At 46.1% G+C, this 20022-nt stretch overlaps 1 non-coding gene and 1 pseudogene across 2 annotated transcripts; both read right to left on the reverse strand.

The window, feature by feature from the left end:
* Positions 1-1505: 1505 nt before the first annotated feature.
* LOC107137067 lies at positions 1506-12718 on the reverse strand (annotated as a pseudogene). Its single transcript, XR_007348282.1, has 3 exons — positions 12606-12718; positions 11547-11780; positions 1506-2342 (listed from the first exon to the last, which is right to left on the reverse strand). The product of XR_007348282.1 is annotated as a tropomyosin alpha-3 chain-like (transcript).
* Positions 2372-2497, reverse strand: LOC125617366. The gene has a single exon (XR_007348339.1). It is a non-coding gene; the product is annotated as a U6atac minor spliceosomal RNA (small nuclear RNA).
* Positions 12719-20022: the final 7304 nt, after the last annotated feature.

Consider the following 20022-nt stretch of genomic DNA (forward strand, 5'->3'; position numbering starts at 1 on the left):
AAATGATGTCATTTTTTTTGGCAAATGGATGGAACTTCAGAACATCATGCTGAGTGAACGTCAGGGGTTCATCTGTGAAAGTCAGGGGTTCATCTCGCTCATCTGTGAAAGCTGGTGGCAGGTAAAAGACCAGGAATAAAAACATGGGGGAACTTATGAAAAAGGAAGAAAGACGGTTTAATCATTTTTTTCATTGCTGTAACTAAAAGACCTGACAAAGAGGAATTAGAGGAGGAGAAGTTCATTTTGGGCTCCAGTGTTCAGAGATCTCAGTCCCTAGACCGATGGCTCCATTCCTTGGAGCTGAAGGTGAAGCCGGACATCATAGTGGAAGAGCGTCATGGAGGGAGGCAGAGGAGTGAGGTGGCCTCGTCCGGGCTACCTCAGAAAGAGACTAACTAAGCTCAGCTCACCCAATGTTTGCCCCCAAGGCAGCCTACAGGGAGCACTTGCCCAGCCCTAGGCTACCTGCCTGCAGGTACCACCCAGTTAACCTCCTCAGGGGTCGGAGCCCTGTTTGGATTAAGGCTCTCACAACCCATCACTCTCCTTTGACCTTCTTGCACTGTCTCACACATGGCTTCTGGGGGACAACTCACATCCAGACCATAGCAGAGACCAGCAGAGTACAAGAAGGGGACAAAGAGGAAGGAGTGAAGGGCGGGCATGAGGAATACTGGGGAATGGAATCTGCCCGATGAGCTCTGTCCATATGTGCATGTACTAGGAGTCATCCCAATCACATCTATGTTATTATGATTCACTGATTACCTATTGATGATAATAATAGAAGGGAGATCAGCGTGTAGAGAAAGGAGAGGAAAAGGGAGGTGTAAGGGAATGAGATGGATCACATTACGTCATGTAATGTGTGGACATGGCATAATGAATCCCACTAGTATGTAAATCATACTGCACAAAAAAGAAGATGCTGGGTAAATGGATTTGACTAGGTGAGGTAGAGTTTATCACAGCCCTTGATCCCTAGAGGATGACAGGGCTTCTTGCCCAGTCATCTAACTACCCTGCTGCAGAGACCATGCTGAAAGCAGCAACAATAATGAAACACCAAACATCCTGAAATGGGGGTAGGTATAAACCAGAACTAGTCCTTGGATTGCTACACCTAACGTTGCATCAAATTACCATGGAATCAGTACAGGACAGAGATCCCATGGTAAATGTATATCATGGAAAGAAAGAAAAAGGAACAGTGTTCTTAGATTTGCATATGCATATATAGATCATACCTGCGCATAAATTATGTGCACATGCATATGGGAATGTGTACTAAGATGTCTATTTTATGCTCCCTAATTGAGTCATGTCCTTTGGGATTGCTGTATATAGTGACTTGAACTCAAATCCAAAATAAGTCCTATTGCTAAGGTGCACCTCACGGAAAGCATCTTGCTCCTTGCAGTCACCATGTGTGTAGAGCAATTTGAAAGTCACATTTCATAGAGTTTCTAAACCAAATATGTCCTGCCTTGGGTTTTGGCTTCTTTTTTTTTTTTTTTTTGGAGGGACTGGTTCTTTATTTCAAAAAGACACTTGTCAATATTCAGTATCAAAACAGTTGCACTATTGTTTATCTTTCTCCCAACTGGCCCCAAAGAGACCACAACAAAGGAGAATATATTTTAAGCCAATAAGCTGCAGGATGTACACCTAACAGACCTCACGAAACCTCACCTAAAAAAGTGGGGATTGGGCTGGGAAAGAAACTTTGAAAGATCAGTACCCTGCCGGCCCAGACTGCAGGACTCTCACAGCCAGACGAGGTGGCCAGGTACCCCACCCCAAAGATGCAGTTTGAAAATAATATAAAATTTAAAAAGTTGTGTACATAAGCTATTCAGACTCAGCGCGGGTCTCTGCCTCCTTGAGTTTATCAGTGAGAATCTTTATTTCATCCTCGTATTTGTCTTCCTTTTGAGAGTACTTTTCTTCAGCAGCATTCAGACACTCAGGTTCTGGTCCGTCAGTCTGATCTGCTCCTCCATCTCTCAGCAACGGGACTCTGCCAGCTCAGCTCGTTCCTCTGTGCGTTCCAAGTCTCCTTCAATAATCACTAACTGACGAGCCGCCTCTTCATACTTCCTATCTGCTTCTTCTGCGATGTGCTTAGCTTCTTTGAGTTGGATTTCCTCGAGTTCCATCTTTTCTTCATCTTTTAGGGCCTGGTTTTCAATAACCTTCACACCTCTCTCACTCTCATCAGCAGCTTTTCTGCTTCCTCCAGCTTTTGCAGGGCAGTAGGGAGGTGCTCCTGAGCACGGTCCAGCTCCTCTTCAACCAGTTGGATCCTTCGGTTTAAGGAGGCTACCTGAGCCTCAGTCCTAAAATACCAGGAAGTAAACAAGCGAGAGAAAAACGATGGTTAGATGCCACGACGTAGGTGGCAATGGCTTAACCGTATGCGTGTTGTCAGGCCCGAGGGCCTCTTCCATCCTTGTCAAGGGGAGTGCTAACCTCCTCTCCTTTCATACAACACGGATTTTGGCTTCTTGATGTGTGTCAGGTCAACTCAGGGAAAACATCACAATTTTTCCCTGCAGTGTTGAACCTTGCCACAAAGCTCTCAGCGGACATTCCTGTAACAAAAGCAGAAGAATATGAGAAAGCATAGCAAGGTCACTCTAAACGTCTACCTGTCTTCTGTCTGTCTGAAGTCAGAGAGCAGGAGACCCATCCTACCCTCCCTACTCAGCTGGGCCTCCGGTCAGAGGTCTGGGATGCGGACCCTGGAGAAATCTTATTGTCATGGACTTTTGTCAGCAGGCCCAGGATGTCACCTGCAGGTGCAGAGCAGAGGTGTGGGTGTCACCCCTGTTGGCGGCAGAATCACAGAGGAGAAGGCAACATCTTTTCCTCTCCCGTTGCATGGTTCATGGCTTAATAAGAGGAAAGCAGGACAAGTTGATCCACCACAGTTTTTCATGACCTGGAATCCTTCAGAAAGACCCAGATTCTCGGGGAAACTATTTTTCTGGTGTCATGAAGGAATATGAGGGGAGGGCCCAAGGGTGTGATCCATGGTAATGAATGGACCACCGAGCAGGGCCGGCTCTTCCAGGTTCTTCTTGACCCCTTGTGTGACCGTCCTTCTCTCCAGGTACAAGCAAGACACCTGGCACAGGAGGGTCTTTGGGCAAGGGAGGGAGATCAGTCAGAGTCACTTCTCTGCTTCTGAACTGTTCTCAATTTCCTTCAGCCTGAAAGTGTCATATCTGGGAGTATCATGTTCTGATCCCTGACACAATGAATAAAGCTGAATGAATAAAGCTGAAGTCAACAGAATGTGAGATGCTTAAAAAACAAAAAATGTGAGTTAGAGAGTAAAACAGTGGGAAGGACGAGAGCCTGAATCCATGGATCTGGCTGGCGACAGGAGCCGGGTCTCAGGGGTTTGCTCCTTCCGGCTCTGTTGTAACTTCTGTGTGGCCAATACTGAGAGGATGGAATTTCCTCCTGATTTCAACACTTGAAGCATTTTCATCTCACTGTTATGAAGTGTATTTAGAGGCTTGATATGTCGTTATTCATAGATACTTACCAGGTGGATATTTCGTTATCATTTTAACCTTGGAAGTATTGACTAATAGATCTTATCTTGGTTTTGGTACAGGAGATCGAATCCAGGGCTGCTTTACCACTGAGACACATGCTTTTTTTATTTTCGAATTTGAGACAGGGCCTTGCTAAGTTGCTGAGGCTGGCCTCAAACTTATGATCCTCCTGCCTCAGGCTCCTACATTCCTGGGATTGCGGCCTGTGCTGCTGTGCCCAGTAGGCCTTAGCTTGTGAAGGCTGAAAATAAACTACAGTGTGTTCTCAAACTGCAAATGTGGATCTTTTAAAAAATTTTTTGAGGTACAATAGACATAGAATAATTCATAACATACTATCTTTATTTTCTGATTCCTCAAAAAGAAACATTATGGGTTGCCACTGATTTTTTTTTTTTTTTTTTAAAGAACACTAGGAAGCTTTGCAATATCGGTGATCACAAAACCCATGTTATTATTGCTTATGCTTTTGGTTTAATTAAAAGTGTATTTTTGTTCTTATGATGTGTGTACACAGCATAAAGAATTATTAATAACAGCCAACAGTATGTTTTGAATCAGTACATATCAGTGCAAAAATGTGTATTGAAATCAACTAAAGCCAAGCTCACATCATGAATTTTTAAATTACCTTAAAGGCTTTCAAAGGCAAACCCAAGGCCCACCCTAAATGGCTGTGGTGGTTTCCCCCAGTCCAGGTGCCCAGCCCAACATTTGTTCCTGATTACGCTGTGCTTCAGAAAAGGCCGAATCAGAAATGCTCTGCCTGGAGAGCCTTGCAGCTCCACGGTAGGCCTCTCGCATGCGGGAGTTCTCCATAAAGTCACTCCTATTTAAACCAGAGACACAGACCTCTTTCTTGGGTCCCCCGCCCCTCCCCCCCAGCAGGCCTGGGACATTTTCCTGAGCATTCACGATGTTAATTGGAGTTACATGTGTGCATTCAGATCTGAACACACTTCCAGATGTGGCTTTTGTAAGCAAGTCGTTTCAGACTGAGCCCTTCATATTTCAAATGGTATTGCGCTGCACAAGATATCTTCAATTAAAAAAAATTCCAGAGGACACAGCCATTTGCATGATTAAACACAACATAACAATATAAAATTACATATATATATTTGGAATTGGGTCATCTGATTTTGATTCTTGCTTTTCTCTTATTTTCTACTTTAAAAGTTGCAAGGATCCTAGGGGTATGATCTTAAAGGATACATCTTTGCTGTTCACTTTTAAAGTCATCTAATTCTGCATGGCTTTGTAGAAAATTGATGCCAGTGCTAGGAAGCCTGGATTGTAAACAAGATATTTGAAATGATGCCAGCTGCCTAAAACCTGATTTTATTTGTACCTTTACCTTGCACTCTAGCTGGAACGATGTGCATATAATGTAAAGGCCAATAACTGTATTTGTGCATTTCCTAAGTTGTAACTGGAGGAGAAAACACAATCGAGACAGGAGGAGAGGGCTTAGTGTAAAAAGAATGTAGGCTCAATTAAACTCCCTTCCTGCGAGCTCCATGCAACAGCACAGATTATTTCTGTGGTCATGGACCAAGTCTGCCTTTATTTGGAAGGAATTCTCTTATCTTTTAAGACAGCGGATCTTAAGTTTCTTTAGCAGAGTTAAATAAAAACTGAATCTCAGTAACAAAGGACAGGCTCGTCTTATAATACCATGCACTACTGCCTTGTGGGGTTCAGAAAATATATTTGAATTTTGTCATGTTTGGTGGAAAATTATAATAAATAATCTCACAGAACAATTCATTTTATACTTAAAATCCAAAGCAGCCGCAATATACAGCAGCATTGGTTTCACTCAATCAAAGAAAATTTTCCATAAGTCACGAGGTGCCCCTCCAATAACACGCCCCACTCCATCCCCCGCCATTCGTGCAGGGCTCATTTATAACTCTGCACCCGGTTCTACTTCACTGGCAAAGGCAGGCACCAAAACAAGTAATTACCATAATTATTTTGGACTAAGATGAAATCCTTTCAAAGAGTACACATTTTCCTTTTTGTATTGCATTTTTATTAGCCATATACATTTGAATCAAATTTCTACTATACATATTTATTAATACCAAGATACTTGTAAATACCATGTGAATCAGGATGGGTTGCTAATTTAATGTACTCTTCTCCCTCTTTGAATCTTTACTCTTTGGTTTTCTCCTTAATTTTCATTTATCTACTTTTGAAGATACAGCAAACAACACCCACAATGTAATTTTGAGTGTTTTAAAGCAAAGCAGTAGATTTCATTTCCCAAAGAGTATTTTATTAAGGAAATATTCTTACAGCTCAGGAAAATCCAATCTGAAATACAGACGTGAAACAAATACATGTGATGGTCTATTTTGTTAGGAGGAACTTGTTTTGATCAATCAGACTGAAACCAAAAAATGCTTTGGGTCCATATTTCGATACAAATAGTGGTGGGGAAGGTTACATCCAAGTCTCCAATGTTTCAGGAGGTGTCTATTTCTTTCTTATTAACTGAAATACTTTAAAAACTAAAGTGGTTCAACTTAATAATTTTATTAGACTGTAATAGTTATTTCATTAACATTTTTCTCCAAGGATTTTTCTGTCTGATGGGGAGTACTTTGCAGTTCCAGACAGTATGATGGATGCTACTTTTCTATGACAAGAATTTTAACAGCCCTCCTTCAGCACTCAGTGCACACCCAATTACGCGTCTGAGCTAGTAACCTTGAATTTATGTTGCCATGGCGACAAACTGGTCATGCATTATGGATTATCATTGAAATTCTACACCCTACCTAGCATAATGAGAGCTGGGGACTTAATCAAGTCAGCCGTTCTGTGTGACACAAAGTGAAGAACTAGCTCTTATTGTTCAGTGCCCAGAAAGGAAGCGGCCTGACGGGGAGGCAGCTGCGGGGCCGAGGCCTGATAGATGGCCCTTATATACATTTGTGAATGTATAGACAGATGGTGCTCAGTGCCTGCAATTTCCAGCTTAGGCGGCAGCTGTTCGGGTAACCTCTGCCGTCTCACCTTGTTGTCATGGAACATTGAGCAGAGACTGGGAATGTGCACGGGTGCATTGACAATCTGACTGGATTTACACTGATGGCACCCTTCTTTTATCATAGGGCGGCCGGGCTGGGAAGAATGCCCGGTGGGGGCGGGGGCGAGGGCGCAGGAGGGTGGGAGGCGGGTGGCCAGGAGCACGCGCTTTGGAACGCCAGAGCCTGGGATCTGAATAGCGCCCGCTTGCATTTTAGAAGAAGCCAGAGGGCAGGAGCAGGGCTGCCCTGCCTGGGAGTCCAGGTAGCTGCTTTTCAAAGCCCCAAGTCCCAGGCAGAGCCGTCCCTGGGGGTCATTTCAGCTCCCCTCTCCCTCAGGTGGTGGCTGCCTTGCTAGCTCTTTGCTGTTATGAAGACAAAACAGCAGCTTCTTCAAGTCCAAGGGGCAGGCTGGGTAGCAGGGCAGCTCCAGCCGGAGCCCGCGGACGCCCTCCACGCGGGGCCTCCCTTCCCGGGAGGGAGAGCAGAACCAGTTCGAGGCCGCCAGGAGGCTCCGGATGGGGAGCGGTTTTCACATAAATAGACTCGTTAATGATCTTCCTCTCCATTAGAAATGATTGAATCAATGCATTTCTAAACAGAAAGGCAGCTGCTTTTGAGCCGAATATCCAGCCCCATAAATCTCAGGGTCCACATGGATATTTGTCAGAGAACGACGCCCTGTAACGGTGCTCGCCTTGCACCTGCCCTCCCAGCCCACCGGGCCATGGTCACCGACAAGGTCACAGCCATTAACCGCCCTGCACACCCAGACCTGGCAGCAGGGTGCCATCACGGCATTCTGGCCGCGGCGGCTTTCTTTCAGGTGAAATTCTCTGTTTGATTTTATTATTTCTTTTCACTCCCCTCCCCCCCGCTTTCCAGCCTCAGATTTTAAAGTCACTTCAGCCATTTGATTTGAAGAATTCTTCGTGTGCGCATGCAGCAAGGTCTTCCTTAAACATTTCATGAGACTTTGGGAGTCTCTCCCCCTCCCATGGCCCCCTCCCGCTGCTGCAAAATAAACCAACACGTCGCATCAGCTTTCACCCATGTGAAGACCACCGTGCCTCCTCAGGTTCATGGGTGACAGTTATGAAACCTTCCAGCACGGTTTGGGGAACAGGGAGGGCCGCCCGGCAGTGCCAGCCATGTCTGGGGCCAGTGGGGATCTGGCTCTTTACAGGTCCTAGAGTCGGATCCATACCGCACATGGAAAAGCTGCCTGGGACCTACCACTGACATTCATTCAGGGAATTGTATACAGGGAATTTTAAAAACGGGTGGATACTTTTCTGTTATTTTAAAGTTGATTTTATAGGCTATCTATACATAGGTATAAAGACTTGATCTATGTTTTATTTAAGGAGTAAAAATGTCATTAAAATGACATTAAATTAAAGCATAATACCATAAAATTATACAATGAATGAAAAATATAGATAGGAAACCTGCAATTGCCTAAATGTATTTCTAAGTGTTCTACGAATGTCTTGTGTTTGGATGAGGATGATATTTATTTTAAATGGATTAAAACAGCATTTGTTGAAATTTTCTATCTTTGCACCCAGGCCTAAGCAACAGATTTCATATATTATTATAAAAGATTTTACTCGATCTCCCATTTTTTCCCTGAGTAATAGGACTTCATGAGTGGTTTTATTTTTTCTACAATGCCACAAATGACCATGAGCATTCATCCAAATAGTACTCTTATCTTTAAATATGTATTTTAAAATTTTGACACAAAGAAGCAAAATTCACTATATTTTTTTTCATAAAACATTGAATATATTTTAAGTGTCCATAATTAAAAGCAATTATTTTATTTAAAAATAGTCATGGAATTATAATCTAAGCTAAAAAAGGTTTTCTAACCAAGAATGCAATTCATTCTTTATGAATAATTATAATTTAAGGGTTTGTTTTGCAAAATTTCAAATGCATATTATATATATGCTAAATTTGTGTAGAGAGAAATAGTCTATCCTATGTAAAGAGTAGGGTTAAATAACAGGATAATCTCCAACAGAATCAGGATTCATTGACTAGATCGATCTCAGGTTTACTCAGTACTCAAAATCAAAGTTTTTCTCAACTGCAAAGGGGGACTCAGGGCAATCTGCCTTTCAGGATCAAGGATGGTCTTCATCAGCCTCGTATTTCCTTACTTAACAATATCCTTCAATCAGTTCTTCCAAATTATCTAGTACCTAACTTCATTTTATTCAGTTTATTTAAAAATATTTTCTAAAAATTTAAGTTAAATTATTTTTTGACTGGTGCATACAAATAATTTCTAAAAATTTAAATTTATTTTCAATTGGTGCATAAAAATATTTAAAAAGTACATATTTATGGGATACCATGTGATATTTGGAGAAATATCTATTCTCTAGCACTTAAATCAGGGTAGATATGTCCATTTCCTCAAATATTCATCACTTGTTGATGGTAAGAAATTTGAGAATCCTTTCTTCTAGCTGTTTGAGACATACAACACATTGTCATTGTCTGTTGTCACCAACTGTTCCCCTCCCTATCCATCCCTACCCTTTCTGTCTCTGGTAACCTCCTTTCTCTTCATTTCTAAGAGCTCATTTTTGTATAACTAACAAATAACTGAGACCATGCAATACTTCTCCCTCTACTTTATTTATGTCATTTAGTATAATGACATCCAGCTCCATCCAATTTGTCACAACGACAGGATTGCTTTCCTTTTTGTGGCCAAATAGTATTCCATTGTGTGTATGTACCACATTTCCTTCATCCATGTGTGAGCCAAGGGACACTCATCTGTCCCAACACTGCTGCAATGAATGCTGGGGTGTGAACGTCTCTTGACCAAGCTGATGGAACTTCTGGATCAGATGGTAGTTGTATTTTTAGTTTTTTAAGGACCTGCATGCTGTTTTCCTTGACTACCTAGCTTCATTCCCCCACCAGCACGCAAGGGTTCCCTTCCCTCTCCCTCCTCCTGGCACTTCTAACAAATTATTCTAACAAATTAGAATAAAAAATAAAAAAAGAAATGACAGAAGGATGAACTATCCACACACATTGCTGAGCCTTGAAAATCTACTTGGGGTACTGGGGTGTGGATGTGCACTCTGAATAGTTGGAGACAGTATCTAGGAAGTTTTGGAAACACAAAATGAATAAGAGCAATGTGTGAAACGTAAACATTGGTGTGTCTGTGGACTCATTGTACCTCACATCCTAACCGGAATGTCAGAATGCCGTGTGTGTCGAAGTGAGAATGAACCCACAGCCTGCTTTCATTCATTTCTTCATGAATCTTATTTGATTAGTGCCAATCTGCTTAGTTGACAATTATTATCAAATAAAAAATATATAACTTTAGAGTAAGTTGAAATAACAAATTGATTTCCTAGAGTATGTGCATTTTCTTGTGTCCTGAAATACTTTTTAGATTCTGGCATTCAATGAGATTTTCAGCCTGAATCTCTTAGTCTCTGATTCTAACTCTGGCTACTTCAGTTTTCAAAACTATTAGGAAATACTAGGCTCCTAGATGCATTTTTATTTCATCCTATGATTTTTAATTCTAATAAACAAGATCCTATAATTCTGACAGAATGCTGTTTTAATTTTTAAGAAACAGATACAGAACAATGACAGCCAGATGTTCTCAACTGTCAGGGCATCATAAGAGATAATACTGAGATTTTAAAGTTTTTACACTTGACATTACAATGTTAGCATCCCAGGGAGGGTGAGTCAAGAGGAGACTGACTGTCCCAGGCAGGAGGGACGGGCACAGAGAGCAAAGGCCAAATGGCAGCCCTGTCCAGCAAACGAGTGCTCACCATCAGATCAATGCAGTGTTAAATGTGAAAAATAAGTGCTCTCTTTCACGGCATGCACTGCTTACATTTCTAGAGCATGTGTTTCATGTCAAGAGCACATTATCTCCTTCAAATCTCACTGTAGATAAATTATATCCATCCACTTTAGTTTGTAGATGAAGTGATTGAGGCTCAGAAAAAAATGGTTTATTCAAGTTCAAAACCAGTTTTTGGTCCAAATGATGAATGCTTATTTGATTTTCATTTGTGATCTCAGCATTTTCTTGTGGAAGCACTGGTCAGCAACTTTGAAGGAAGGGTTCCTGCTCACGGGAGACAGATATGGTAAGTCACATGCCACCAGACTTTGAGAAGAAGCCAGGTTACCACATGGCCACCTCAGCTCTCCAGCCAGGCCTTGGCAACAGCAGAGTGGCCACACAGCTCAGTGTCCACCTAGTCACTGTCCTTCATACCCCAGAGGTGAGGAACTGCCATTATTCACAAAGTAAGGGGAAGCCTGTGTGGTGTTTCTCACCCATGGCCAGGTCCTTCCAAGAATTTAGAACAAAATTCAGTGATGTTTTTCATGGAAAGGGAGGTCAGACCTGGCCACTTCTTGAGGTAGTCCCAGTCTGTTCCTGGGGACCTGTGTACCTGGAAAGAGCATTTCCTTTCACTCCCAAGGGGTGCTGAACAGGATAATCAGCATTATGGTCAACCCACTTGTAAATGTTATTACACTTTGTAATTAATTTATATTGCTGTAATAAATCAGGATACAAGGTAAAGCAAATTTAAGTAACCATATCCATAGGAACTGTATAAGACCTTTGCTAAGTGAATTTCTATTATTAATTATCGGGGCCTAACTCATTTCTCCTTCTCCTTTTCAGGGCTACATACAAGCAGTCTCTGCCTCTAGAACCTTGCTCAGCGGAGTAGCCCCTTCAGGGAGGGTAAGTCTTCTGGGCGGCTCGCGGGGTGATGCCCTGTTGCAGGGCTGGCTTCCACGTGGCTGTGCGACAGTCTGACTTCTCGCCAGGTCCGGCTGCCTCCACCTCGGCCCCATTCCCCTTGATTGGAAGCCTCTGAAGTCTCGGCACTGGGGTGTTCAGTACTTGCTCCCCTCAAAGTCCTGCAACAGAAACGCTCTGGCTGCGGTGTGCAGAAGTGAGCGGGGCAGGCCCGGCGGACCTCCGGCCACAGCTGCGTGGTTCCAAGGCGGCGGTGTGATTTCTGCGCAGGGTGAAGGGACTTCTAGAGTGAAGCAATGCCAGCTGTCACGAAGGGGGCCCGTCTTCAGCAGATGCCAGCCTCGTGCGTAGTCCTCAGTCAGTGCCAGCCGAGGTTGTCTGAATGGTTGAGAAAGACAGACGGACAGAGACAGACAGAGGGAGGGAGAGCAAGGCAGAAAAGCCAGTCTCTTTCTCAGGCCCAGTATGTGAGACCAACAGAATGAAATTTCAACTTCATCATAATTTAACTGAGCGGCAGACTTTCTCTCCAGAGTGTGCACAGTAAACTTTTCCTTTTCTGACTTTTGGTGTCCCCGAAGCCACGTGCAGCCGTTATCAAGCTGAGACCTCCTGGTGGGCCAGCAGCAGCAGCAGCAGCAGCAGCAGCAGCAGCAGCAGCAGCAGCAGCGCAGGACCCAGTGGGAGTGGGCGGGGCCTGGGGTCACGTGAGCTGCGAGGGCCGCACTGATTGGCAGCACACTAAAGGAGCACGAGATTAAGATGCGGGAATAACTCGAAGGTCTGGCAGGATGCGAGACGTGTGTGGCGCGGGTCAGATCACAGCCAGGACCTCAGAGAGGCTGTCCCATTAGCCATTAAGAAGTGGCCCAGAGGGCGGGGAGGGCAGGGAAGGAGAAGCAGCGGAGAACCCGACATAAAACCTCTGTTCCCAAGCTTACCTGCGCCTGGCTGCCAGCAGATGTGACATGGGCCACCAGCGGCCTCTGGGAGAGGAGGCGGCCCCGCTGAGGAGCAAAGCCTGAGCAGACCCAGACTTGACTTCATGCTTGAATATTGATATTTAAATCAGGAAGGGAATTTTTACCTCCCAAGATAGGGGTCAAAATATCAGCAAATGACAGAGAGAATCTGGAGTTTTCTTTCCCAAAGGACTTTTTGCGGCCTGTTGCGCTGCGGGGAGCTGGGGAGGAAGGCCTTCACCTCTCCCCTCCAGTGTGACCAGGGACCACTGCAAGGCTCAGGCCGCGTTTGGGTCCCCCCGCCGGGGCCTTCCCCTCGCGCTGTCGCATCTCTGGCCGGCCCTCCCCTCGCATAGTCTAGGATGTGTTCATCACTTACTCGTTCCCTAGTGGCCACACTTGACCTCTTGGAGGTGCTTAGAACGTTTTTTCCTTCTTTTTCTTGTGAGGGCCTCCATTTCACATGGCTCAGAGTACTGTTCTATTTGCTCTTTCACTTCACTAGAAAGGTAGGTCATCCTTCTCACCAGGGGAAAAGGACAGCTGGATTCCATGGACTTCCCCTTTGCCCCCTGCACAACCTCTAAGGACACGATTGAAGTGAGCTTTTGGGAGGTTGCAAGCCCTTGGGGGTGTTGAGTCCAGGGGGCACCCAGCTGTGGAGGCCTCAGGAGACAATGGCACAGGAGAAATGAGAAGGACGAAGTGGTCTGGGAGAGTTGGGTCCTGAGTCCCACTGAGGACACACGAGGAATCTCCCACCCTGAAGGATCCCTGCAGCCCTGGGCACTGGTAGCTCTTTGGAACCAGGGGCTAATGCAGACTGGCCAAAGGTCTGCGAGGTGCAACTAGATGTGCCACCTGGACTGCCCACTTCCCTATAGCCAGAGGTGGAGCTCCTTTCCAGATGACTAAGACACCCCCTCTCTTAGTCAGTGACAGCAGGTGTCTGATGGCAGGGATGCCTGCCCTGGGGGCCAGTGCTCCAGCTTCCCTGCCCCCAGGTGTGGTGTGCACCAGAATCTTCTGAGAGGAACATGAACAGCTCAAAGGAAAGCATCAAGATATTGCTGTTGGGACTTTGCCAGATCACCTAACCTCAAGATTAAAGAATTACCTGTGAGCTTGTATGTTTTGGTTTCCTAGTTTTAACATTTTCATCTTTAATCCATCTGGGATTTGCTTAGGTAAACAGACATGTTTTTCTATGTTACCATGCTGCAGAGGTACTGCTTGGTAAATGTGGTCAAGTGGTGGATAAATGAAAGGCAGGATTTGAGGCGGAGAGTGAACTGTGTGTTCTGAGGGAGTTAATTCTGATTCCTAGCTGCCAAGGGGTCACCAGAGTCCACCAAGGCAGAAAGTGGCCAAGCTGACCTAATGATTTCTCCTCAGAAAACTCTTGCAGCCAGGTCATGGCAAGCAGGTCTTGAGAACAAGGCCAGCTGCCCTGGGGCAGGTCCTGGGACCCCCAAGGGGACAGCTGTGGTCCCTGTGAAACTGAGGCCCAGCATCTCTGTATTTTGTGCACATTCTCCCTGTAAAAGGCAGAGAATGAAAACTCTCCACTAAAGGCGTTGGATTTCAAGTACTTTGAGGATTAAGGCAGGCAATTCTAGCCAGTGTTGTTCAATATGGCTCTCTGCAGCCAGTGACTGGAAATTCTGCACAGTTCCCTGGGCCACTACCTCTGTGCAACCAAAAGGGCACCAGTATCTCCTGTTACCTGACTGAAACGCAGGCCTGGTCTGTGGTGGTTAATCTGAAGTGGGGACTTGACTGGGCTAAGGGTGGGTCATTGTCCCTGGGTGTGTCTGTGAGGGTGCTCTGGGGGTGACCAGCATTTGTATTGTAGACTGAGTAAAGAAGAAGCACTCAGCCCGTGGGTGGGCATCTTCCATCCACTGGGAGCCCGAGTAAGCAGAAAGCAGAGGAAAGGTGACCTTCTCTCTGTGCTTGACCTCCACCTCCACCTTCTGGGCTCCCTGCTGTCAGCACCCGGTTATCAGCCTTAGGATTCAAACTGGCTCCTACCATGCACTCTCCTTCTTCAGGGCAGCAGCTGGGGGGCCTCCTCAACCTCCACACCATGAGCCACTCTGACAGTTAACTCAGGCCTTGTGCACAAATTCCTGTTCTGTTTCTCGGGAGAACCCTGACTAATACCTGCTCCCATTGAAGGGAGAATAAAATGGCTTGGGGCACACACTCCAACCTCTTAAAGACCCTCTCGGTGGAATGTGGTAACTATTACTACATCCTGGAGACCTTAAGAAACTTCCAATACCAGGCCACTCCCAGGGCGAGGAGCTCAGTGTCCCTGAAGTTGAGACATGTATATCCAAAATTGTTTGAAGTTCTCATATGATTCTAATGGGCAGAAAAATTTCAGAAACACTGAACAATGATAACCAGAAAGAAAAGTGAATCACAATATTGTTACTGTATGAGAGGATTGCATTAGAGAAGTCAGTCTCTGCAGCCTTTGGGGGCTGCTAACACACAGGTTAGACTGGTCCAACCCCAGGTCCCTGGCCCTGCAGGTCTAGGTGGTGCTGAAACATTGCACCTCTAGCTAGCCTCCAGGTGATGCTGCTAGTTTAGAGATCACATTGGGAGCTCTCCCCATTATATAATATGATAAGAAGAATAGGCATTACAAAAAAATCTCCATCCCACTGCTTGCTGTGACTGGTTTGAAGATGAATTTGGAACTTTAATAATTGAGGCCCAAAGAAAAGTTAGATTTTTGAGAAAAGCTTAGCAAACTCAAGTTCCTGGGCCTTTGTGAAAAAAATGTCAAGCAATGTGGTTCCCCAGGGCTTCCGAGGGGGTCTGCCAATCTGAAGGGCACACTGCCATACTCTCATCTAGAAATCAGAAGCCCCAGGTGGAAGATGGAAGGAATCATCCTAGTGATCTTACATTAGGAAGAAGTTCCACGGGCGCACTTGTAGAGAGATGGGGTAGTTTCCCTCTGCCTCTCCTACGAGGAGAAGTGGACACTGTACAGAAAACACACATGAGACTCAGAGTTGAAGAGAAGCAGGCCCACTCAGGCGCAGTATGGCAGTTAGCATCCTGGATCTTCTTCCTGCCAAAATTGGTGAGAAGTCCACAAACTGCAAATGCCCAAGGATGAAGATCAAAAATGGCCCAACGAGAGTTGCAGGGTCATTCTTCCCAATGTGGATGCTAACGAGTGGTTCTGAGCTTTCTCCTGGGGTCAGGGTTTCTGGTATCCCCCAGGGATTCTGTGAATCAGTCAGCCAACTAGATCCCTGGAACAGCATCAGCAAACTAGATCCCGGGATCAGATCTGTCCAGGGCCCCTTTTTGTACATTAATCTTTACTGGAAGTCGGCCATGCCTGTTGATATGCAGTGTGTCCTGGCTGCTTTGTTTAGAGCCTGGAGTTGAGTAAATGCTGTGGAGACTGGGAAAAGATCGGGGAGCTCTCACCTGGAGAATGTGGCGGTTCCCAACATCAACATGGTCTGCTCGTGACATCCCTTGGAAAACTCAGGAACTTTCCATTTTGTTCAATTAAAAAAAAGACAGGAATAAACTGTTTCTGTCTGTCTGTCTGTCTGTCTGTCTATTTATATATCTTAGGAAGACCATCCCCTGGAGTGCTTTGCTCAGCTCTTAGCACTGACACCCTCAAGTCAGCGAGCACAGAGGACCATGAGTGGAACACCCAGGATTCAGACACCACAGCCTACGGGACCTGGAGCAGCGGAGCTACAGCGGAGCTACCGCGGAGGAAGGCAGCAAGGGAGGACTCGGACTCTGCCTTCAAGTGTGCGCAGGGCCTGACCTAGCAGAGGAGGGCTTAAGCTCATTTTATGTAGCCTCACGGAGAGGATAGATGCCCAGTGCATGGGAGATACAGGAAATTAGATTTGACACAGCATTAGATAGAATTCCTAACAATAAGATTTTCCATGAGACTCAGTCGCTTCCTCTCATTGAATATGCATGTGGGCTGCTCCCTTCCAGCATTGGGGACAGGCCACACTGCTTCCTCCCCCATTGCTAAGGGACCGTACCAGCCAGGGTACGATTGATAATTGATAACAAATGGATCCTGACTGGTTTTGTTAAGCATTGCGGTTGCCGGCCAGATCAACGTCCAGCCTACTGTTCCACCTCGCTGCCCCCCCACCTCCATTCTCTCCAACAGGGAGTCCTGGTGGGGGTTCGAGGGAAGAGGAGAGCCAAGGCCTGGTGTTACTCCCTGGCCATCAGCATGGCTGACCATGTCCCTGAGAACACCACTCTTCTCAGGCGGAGTCCCTGGGGCTGCTCTCAGGTGTCCAGTGGCCTCTCCCGCCAACCTCCCAGGCCTGTGGCAGTGCATAATCCTCCTGTGTTTCAAGTGTTCTTCCCTCAACAAAGTAATTAATTTCAGATAATTTCTTTTAAAACACTCCTCAAAACATCCTAATTGACAAGTGCTCTGCGAGCTCCCTTGGCTGGCTGACCTGCAGGCGGACGCGTCCCACCTACCAGACAAGTTGACACCTCCCAGAATCCAGCTGGCAGCGGCTCTGCTGCCTTCAGCACGGTACCCCTGGGTGCTGCATCTCAGGCAGGAGAGGGAAGTGAAGTAGGAAGAAGTGCACGTGACGTCTTCCGTGAGCTGGACCTGGAATGGCCGGCGGGTTCGTGGTCCATGTCTAGAGCTCAGCCACATGGCCGAGCAGGACTGAGAAGGTGGCTGCAAATGGATCCCAGCTGAGCGCTCAGGAGGCTGGCTGCAGGCTGTGGGGCTGGCTTCCCAGGTAAGGACTGTGACTCTGGAACAATCGGTCACTTCTGGCTGGCTCCCTTCCGTCAGTCAGCTCAGGTAGGGACCAAGTCGGGTCAAAAGGGAGCCTCTGCCATGGCCCTTTGAGTGGGGGGGATGGCTGGTCTCCAGCATCGTGCAAGTGGAGACCCTGTTGGTGGCCAGGCCTTTCTGTGTCCATGAGGGCGCGACTTCTGGGTGCGCTTTGGTGCCTCCTTGGGTTTCACACCGGCCCCTGTCTGTCAGTGGCACTGATTCATCCCGGGTTTGAAGGAACGTGAGTCTGTGCATGGAGACTGAAAACTGCCTGAAAATGGTAGTTTTAAAAAAAAATAGACAGGTTTGGAGTCCTGGGGAAAACATAAAGAATGTCCTTCACAAATATAAGGTGAAGCTTCTGAGGGAGAAAAAGGTTTAATAAAAACGACCTTAGCGTAATAGCTGCATTACAGTGGAACAAACGGTATTCCACGTCTGGAGTGAGAACCATGCAGAAAGTTCCCCAAATGAACCCATACCAACGTGTGGTAGCAGAAAGCAGGGGTCAGAGGACCTGCTGATGTCTCCCAGGTCTTTTCCAGAGGAGGAGTGCCGTGTTTCAGCAGAGGAGGGTGCTGAGTCCTGCCGAGAGAGGCCTGGGCAGTTACACCCGCCTGGTCCCTGACACCCCGACAGCGAGGGAGCGCAACTCCTGCTCTCTTGCCTAACAAAGAGGAACTCTGCATGCTCTCAAGGTCCCTGTGGGGCTGCACTGTGCCAGACCCATCAGAAGTGACATCTCTATGGAGAGTCCCTTGAGAGTTTCTCACTGCTCTTCTGGGGACATGTCCTCAGTAAACCCCGTGTAAGAACCCCGTGTCAGGCTCCACAGCCAGGGGCCTGCCCCAAGAGAGCCTGGTGTGACACCACACCACAGAGCCACACAGCTAGACATCTCTCCCTGCAGCCCACCGGCAACTCACCCGGGGGGCCTCGAGTCAGGTGATCAGAGCTCCACAGGCAGCTTTGGCCCATCTTCCATGCAACCCAAATGTGGGAGCTGCATATTGGTGACCTAAATGCAGTGGAGCAGCACATGGGCAGGGCGAGTAGATGGTGGTTGAGGGCAAAGCTGAAGGCTGAGTCTCTGCTCCGGAAGCTGTAGGCAGGACATTAGCTTAGGCAGCCTAATTAGAGTGAGATGGGTGATGTGCTGCTCAAAAGATAAGACAGACTGCTGCCAGCCACTGCACTGGGGACTGTGGAGGAGGAGAAGTCAGCTCACACTGCATGTGAGGTGCAACGGCCTCCACCTGATCTGGAGATCCCGGAACCAGCAAACAGAAGAAAGACTGAGGCGCCATCATTGGAGGCAAAGGCTGTGGCTCTAGGGAAGGCAACAGTCAAGAGTGAAATCACCTCACTTAGAGTCAACTGCCTCTTGAGGCTTGGGGCAGTGGGTGCATGCAAGAACAGAGAGGGCAATTAAGAATTTTCTATCCACAGAGAGGAAGGAGTAAGGAATTACCACCTCGACCACTCAGGGTGCTTCTCTGATTTGGATCCTGGAGCTGGAGGTGGGCTCTTCTCTCCTTGCTTTCCCACAGGAACACTGTTGGAGTCAGTTCCAAGATGGTGGCAGGGCCTAGAGTTAGAGTGAGACTCAGCCAGAGGAACCAGGGAATCGTTGCATACGAGAGCAGATACGGAGCCAAGATATATCCACAAGGTGGACTAACTTATGCTCTCTTCATATTTACCTTTATAATCTGATAAAATAGGAAGGATTTTGGTTTATATTTATTTTGTGAAAGTGATAGGTCATAAAAGGAAACCAGGTATACAATCTGAGATTAAGTGGTGTGCACATTTGGGATACACATGAATTTATTCTTATCTTTTTGGGGGCAGGAACTTGGTCTATTTAGAAATAATATCAAGAAGAGCTAAAGAAATATTTTACATTTGGAAGAAAAACATTATTTTCACTTTTGTCGTATATGTAGAAAAGTTAGTCCACATTTAGCTTTAGGAGGCAGAGAAATTCTGTGAAGAAAGAAATTTACCTAAAAGCCTCAGTGAACATTATTTATTTATTTTTTTCAAATTCTGTGGTGCATGCAGTTTGATCACTTTTAAGTCAAATTCAGATGTGTAAGTGCACCCTATGAACATCTTGCTTTGCTGCTATGCACACAGCACCACTCTTCCCTCATCTTTGTTTCCTGGCTATTTCAGTTCTGAGAAGCTGCCTGTCCACACCTGTTCAAACAGACCCTTGGGCTTCTGGACTTTTGCACCTCCACAAAGGTTTGCAATTGTCAAATCCGTCCTCCCCATTCAGCTGCAAACTCCTTGAGGGCATGGGATGAATCTGCTCATCGTCCATCCTTTAAATTTGTCCTGAAGTCTGGGGCAAAACCCATGAAAACATGCTCTTTGAGTGAGTGAATGAAAGGATGAGTGAGCCAAGCGGAGAGAGGCAGCTGAGTGGCATGGGGCAGGCACAGCCAGGGGAGAGGTAGGCACAGCAAGTGCCACTTTCCAACGCAGGAAATTCATCCCACGGGTTTACAAAAGGGACGCTCTGTCTTCACGCACACATACATCCCTGTTTCAAATGGGATTTTCTCCATAGTTGCATATTTCTCTTCATGGGGGCTGCGTCCTCTCTAGAAAACTGATGCCACACACAAGGGTCTGTCACATGTTGAGAACAGCTTAGTGACATAACGAGGGACATTTTTTTGCATCAAAATGAGCTAAATGAGGAATAGAGAATATCCAGATAAAAAATGCAGGAGGGAAAGTTTTGTCTTTGATTGAGGAGAGACCAGGAGGACAGATGAAAACTGGTCATGGAGAAAAGGACGGATGAGGAGCAAAG

The sequence above is a fragment of the Marmota marmota genome, unplaced genomic scaffold (assembly GCF_001458135.2).
Source record: "Marmota marmota marmota unplaced genomic scaffold, marMar, whole genome shotgun sequence".
Taxonomy (NCBI): Eukaryota; Metazoa; Chordata; class Mammalia; order Rodentia; family Sciuridae; genus Marmota; species Marmota marmota.